Consider the following 6,000-nt stretch of genomic DNA (forward strand, 5'->3'; position numbering starts at 1 on the left):
AAGGCTGCTGCTGTAAACATGTCGATCCTCTCACCTTCATTTTTGCACCTTGTGATCAAATCATCAACATAGTATTACTATAGACTATACTGTATACTGAGCCACTGCTACTGTTCTGATAGAGTGAGCCATGGCAGCGATGTTTCACAACATAAGCCCACAGGTATCACACATCCTACAAGGTTCTCAGTGGCTAATTCAAAAGACAGCAGGCCCCCACTCGACTGTCAACAACAAACCTCTAATCTCTGCTGCAGACCACTCACTGCTGCACAAGGACAGATAAAGAGTCCGGTTTTAAAATGAGATTTGAAAAGAAAAGGAAAGTGTACGTGCTGCAGTCTGAACTACCTTTGTGTGATTGCTTTGGCTGCTTGTGTGGATCTGCCACCGGTGGCTGTGGGAATACACTGTATTCAGGCTCATATGAGAGCAGCTAGTGGATGCAGGCGAGAGGAAATGACAGACGCACCAGAGTGTGAAGTCTCAGCACAACACAACAAAACAAGAAGGAACCTAAAAATCACGTCTACACCTTAATTTTGACCAAAGATTTGCAGGGCAGAGTGGGCTCAGGAAGATGCAGCAGCAACTTTTGACCTGGCAAAATCACAAAATTTGAAAAAAAAAGAAAAGCAATTGCATCATCACTAAAAATAAATCAGCAAATCTGAGAGACCAAAAATGAGCTGAATGGAAAACTGTAAGTACAAGCTAGTCAGGATGAGCCTGATATGAGGAGAGAGTGACCAAAGCAGCCGCACACAATCAGGACATGAAGAGTGTGAGTCACAACTATGGCAGCGACCTCCATCACTCTCAGCTGACTGATGACTTTTCCTCTTATGCCACCATAAGCTTCAGATTTAGTGCCGTTCTTACCAACATGTTGCCCTAAGCTCTGAGTAACAAACACTTTGTTTCCAGTAGGATGCTTCCGTTAGTACACTCTGTCATATAGTATGTAATATATATAGTATTGTGTAATATGTGAATTCTGACAGGATGTACTTACTGGAAATGACATGCTTTCTGAACCTCTGACTCCATGTAACAGTCATGTAGTGCACACAGGTGTAGGTGCAGATCAGTTTTATTTATAATGCACCAAATCACAACCACAGTCACCTCAACGTGCTTTTTATTGTCAGGTAAAGATCCAGATTAGCCCCTTATGTGTGAGACATTTCTGAGCAAACATAACAATACATAACAATCTGTTTAGCATGATTTCAGTCTTCCCCATCTTTGTTTTCTGGCCCAATACCAGCTGAGCCAATAACACTGCAGTTAGCATGTATCTCAGGGCACCGCAGTGTCTTAATGAAGCCTCACAATCTGCCGCAACATGCGAGCAGCCAGAGTCTGAGCCCCATTAATGACAAACATCCATCTTAGTCAGGTCCTTCGCTGAGGGGACCTCTGACCTCCTCGGTGCAATTTAGTGCAGGCAGATCGTTCCTTTCACTGTGAGAAACAAATATTATTTCACCTGTCAACAAGTATTACTGCTCTCTCACCACCTGCTGGCAGGGAGAGAAACCAGATCCTGTACTATCAGGTTCTACTGAACCCTCATGGGAGACCCCCCCACCTGCATGGCATGTATTGACCAGCCAGGTCTACTCAGTCACCTGCCTAACCTGTCAGGAACAGCTAGCCCAGCCTGATGGACCCCAAGGGCAGTGGCTAGCTCACATTTTTCCCCAGCAACAGAAAGGCCACTGGAAGAGTCCAGTTGGCTTTTTGGGGGATTTGGGAACATGCAGCAAATCAGGCCATCAAACTCAGTGCAGATCACGCCTCTGGGCTTGTTCTGAGCTGCTAATCATCAAAGCTCTCAGCAGCCACTGAATTTAATAAAGACACCAGGGCATTTGTTTGAAAGATTACACATCTAAAACCACAATTAAACACACACACTCTCAAACATTAACAGGCACTCACCAAGCAGGGTTATGACTCACAGTTTTCATTTCTAAATATCAAACAGAAGGTGATGATTTAAGCAATCAAACTGGCAAATGTTGAGATGCTGTGCAAGCCAGACTGAAGATGTTAGTCTGGAGATTCTGTTTAAAGATGCAGGCATATTGTGAAGACTTCTGCTGCGCTGGCAACCACGGACCACACTGAATACGTGACAGAATCAGAAGCAAACACGGGATTACTCTAATGCTGAGATAACTGGGGAACTACAGGAAGGCTACAGAAGGCTACAAGCACAGATCTGTGTGTGTGTGTGTGTGTGTGTGTGTGTGTGTGTGTGTGTGTGTGTGTGTGTGTGTGTGTGTGTGTGTGTGTGTGTGTGTGTGTGTGTGTGTGTGTGTGTGTGTGTCTTGCTATAGTACATTTTGGTGTGTCAAAGTAAAATGCTTTGTGTTCAGTAACACTGAAAAAATACTGATAAAGAAGTAGTTTTAACGGCTGGAGGAAAAGCAGCTGTTTGAGTGAACATCAGCACCCTGTCATTAGAGTACAGGGTACAACAGGGAGAACATGCAAGACCACAGCCAACCAGGACATTCATACTGGGAACCTGCTTTCTGCAAGCTGATAGCTAACTGTTGATACTTGATCAACTGAAATTAGGTCACCAAATACAAGGCCTAGGATTCCTGTTTTAGGATTCTTTAGGATTCCTGTTTTAAGGCTAAAATGATTTTAAAAATTGCTTTCAGCCAACAGAGGTTAAAAAAGATGAATCTATATTTCTCGTAGGTGTTCCTCAGAGAAAGGCGAAGGCTTTTGATGGCTGCTGCCTGCACTCTGAGGTGAGGTCAGGTCTGCAGGATCGGGATGTTGGGTTAAACCTGCCTCATAGCCCAGGCAGGCAGTACAGCACGGTGAGAGGGAAACAGATGAATGAATAAACAGCTAACCAGATGATTTTCTCAGTCAGCATCTGTTTCTTTACATTTTCTTTCCTTTTTCTGCAGTTCTGATTTCCAGCAGTCACAGTGATGTGGGACACAGTTCACACATCTCTGATGCCAGCATGATTAAAATGACTTTGAATGAGGTCTATTTCTGCAAACGTGAGGTCTTGCTGATTCCTGCAAATTTGGAAAAAAAACCAAAACAAAACAAAAAGCAGATGATGTCACAGTGATGTCTTCAGGGTCATTATCTCAATTTAGGAACTTAACCCCCCCCCTTCTAAATTGTCAAACTGGACCTTTCTCTCTCTGTCAAACCTTTAATGAGGAGATGTAGAAAACAAGCAAACGAGACAAAGATGAGACTTAATGGAAAAGAAAGGTTTCAGACTTTGACGTCTTCTATAGAGCTGCTGTCACATTAGATGGAGTTTATGCTGGAAGGACAGCAAAATCAAACAGACATTAAAGCTGACGGCCAGTTGTTTTGCTTTCCATGTTCATATGTGTGGAGGCTGCACCGCCTTTCACCACATCAGCAATGCCAAGGAAAACTGCATGTAAAGAACACACTGTAGAACAAAGATGGAAGAGAGGTCAATGAAAGGAAATATGACAAGATAAGGTGAGACTGGGGAAGCAGGAGGAGAAACAAGAAAGAGAGTAAAAAGGGGGGAAGAGAAGAAGTGGAAATAAAGAGAGGAAAGAGTGGAGGGGAGAACAAAAGGTGTGGGGGCGATGGGGCAAAGAGAGCAAAAGAGGAGATGAGAGTGATAAAGAAGGTAAAAAGGAAACAAAAGACAAACAGTGATGATAAAACAAGGGGAGGAAGTAGAAAAATAGCAGTGAGGAAATGAAAGAATAAGAAATGGAAAAGAAGGTGGGAAAGAGAAGAGGAAATTAAACATGAGACAAATTAAAGGAGAGGAGAAAGGATGCAGGAGATAAAAAGAGGAGCAGGAGGTAGACAAGGACAAGTGAGGCAAAAGAAGGAAAGGAAGGAGGAAACACAAGAGGATAGGAGATAATAAAACAGGAAGAAAAAATAAATAGGAAAGAAAAAGGTAGAAAAGGGGAAGGTGGGAAGATAATGAGAAACTATTACTGGATGAGGAAAAAGAGGAAAAGAGAAAAGAAAAAGGGAGAACAGAAGATGGGAAAGGAAAGGAACTGATGGCTGCGGAAGAGGGGAAAAGAAAGGTAACAAAAAGAAAAAATAAAGAGGAGAGACAGAGAAGGAAATGAAATGTGTGACAAGTTAAGGGGGTGAAAACAAACGGGAAATATTAGGAGGAAGGAAAAAGAAAGAAAGGGGCAAAAAAGAAAGGAAAAAATAACACTGAAGATGAGAAGAATAAAATGATGAAGGGATAAGGAGGAAAACAAGAAAGGGAGGAAGAAACAGGGTGAGGAAACGAGGGAAGGAAGGGGAAGAGCCAATAAAATGTGCAGAGAGGAGAGGAGACCAGTCGGGCCACACCTAAATGTATACTCTGGAATTAAAACACACACACACACACACACACACACACACACACACACACACACACACACACACACACACACACACACACAGTAACAGAGAGTCTGGGGCACTTTCTGACACACACTGTGATGCTGTATCAGCTATCAGAAAACACACCACTGCCCACTAACACACCAGTCCTCCCAGTATGATGCCTGCTGGTGTAAACCGCTCAAACCACAAAACCACTGCACGCAGGCGGCAGTTTGTCACAGTGAGAAAGGACGTAAGTAAATGAGTGAACGCCACATTGACCATTCCAGCTCACTGAAACAGCGAGTATGAGGGAGACTTTCCATTCACTTGCACTGCATCTGAGCGGGGCAAATAACACACACACACACACACACACACACACACACACACACACACACACACACACACACACACACAAGGAAAGCGAGAGAGAGAACACGTATGCCCATTGGTTCATGCAAATGTGAGTCAAATGTTTTACCCCGGGCAGGCAGGCACACTGACGGGCTGAAATGTAGGCGCGGCTGGAAGACACACACAGAGTGCTCCTTCCATGCAGGCTATCACAAAACCGTGATTTCAGTGGATAAAGGGATCCCTCCTGATTTATTAGTATTTCTAACCCGGTCAAGAGTGAATCCCTGGTGCTGCTGCTGAAAAAAGAGGGGTCTTACTTGTTGGAAATCGCTCCCACATGGGCTTCTGCTCCTTCTTCCTCTCTCCTCCCGTACTCAGCGCTAATAAACGCTCTTCAAGGCGATGAAATCCAGCGCCCACGGACCGGCTGATGGCCGCGGAACAACCGACCGACCTCCGAGTGAGCGAGCGAGCGAGAGAGCGTCTGGCTGCCTGACTGAGCGGCCGGGAGAGTTGTCTCTTCAGCACCACACCACTTTGAACAGCTCCCGCTGACGTCACTGCCTGGTTACGACGCCACGCCCACTTCCCTAGCGACTGAGAGAAAGAGAGAGAGAATAATGCCTTAGATGCGTCATTTAATTATCAATTAACATCAATTAAAGTACAATGAAATACATTTTTGGGTTGCTTCAAACAATTTGGCAACTTTTAGTTGTTCTTTTTAGTGTGTGTGTGTGTGTGTGTGTTTGTGTGTGTGTGTATATATATATATATATATATATATATATATAAACTGTTGATGTTAGTATTAGTTATCACAAACATGTAATTGCAGTTCTTGCTGCCAAGGAGGACACAACCAGTTATTAGGTTTAGGGGGGGGCGTTAGTTTTTCCCACAGGGCTGGTCTGTCGGTCTGTATGAAACATACTTTCCACAGCACTGTATATTTGCTTCTCGCGTGAACGTTCACGTTTTAAGTGAAAACAATCTACATTTCTGCTTCAGTAATGGCAGATATGAAGAAAAAGCAGAAATGTGGATAATTTTCACTCCAAACACTTTTAGAGTTCAGGATCAAACAAAAGCTTCCAGTTCTGAGGTCCGAAGAGGACCAAGACTGTCATGAACTTTGTCCCCCATGACCTCAACCCCACTCAGCATGTATGGAGACAGTTACTGTAAAAACTGTAAAAGCCAAAATATGTAATATTGTGAGAAGCTCATTATCTGCCATCTGTCAAGGTTTTTCTTTTCTCT

General features: G+C 43.7%; 1 protein-coding gene across 1 annotated transcript in view; it reads right to left on the reverse strand.

The window, feature by feature from the left end:
* The window catches only part of smpd3 (sphingomyelin phosphodiesterase 3), an 82,988-nt gene extending 77,768 nt beyond the window's left edge, over nt 1-5,220 (reverse strand). The window contains exon 1 of the mRNA XM_030731701.1: nt 5,055-5,220. The gene's annotated coding sequence lies outside the window, so the exon portion shown is untranslated. The remainder of the gene's footprint in view (nt 1-5,054) is intronic.
* Nucleotides 5,221-6,000: the final 780 nt, after the last annotated feature.

Source organism: Archocentrus centrarchus, chromosome 6 (genome assembly GCF_007364275.1).
Source record: "Archocentrus centrarchus isolate MPI-CPG fArcCen1 chromosome 6, fArcCen1, whole genome shotgun sequence".
NCBI lineage: Eukaryota > Metazoa > Chordata > Actinopteri > Cichliformes > Cichlidae > Archocentrus > Archocentrus centrarchus.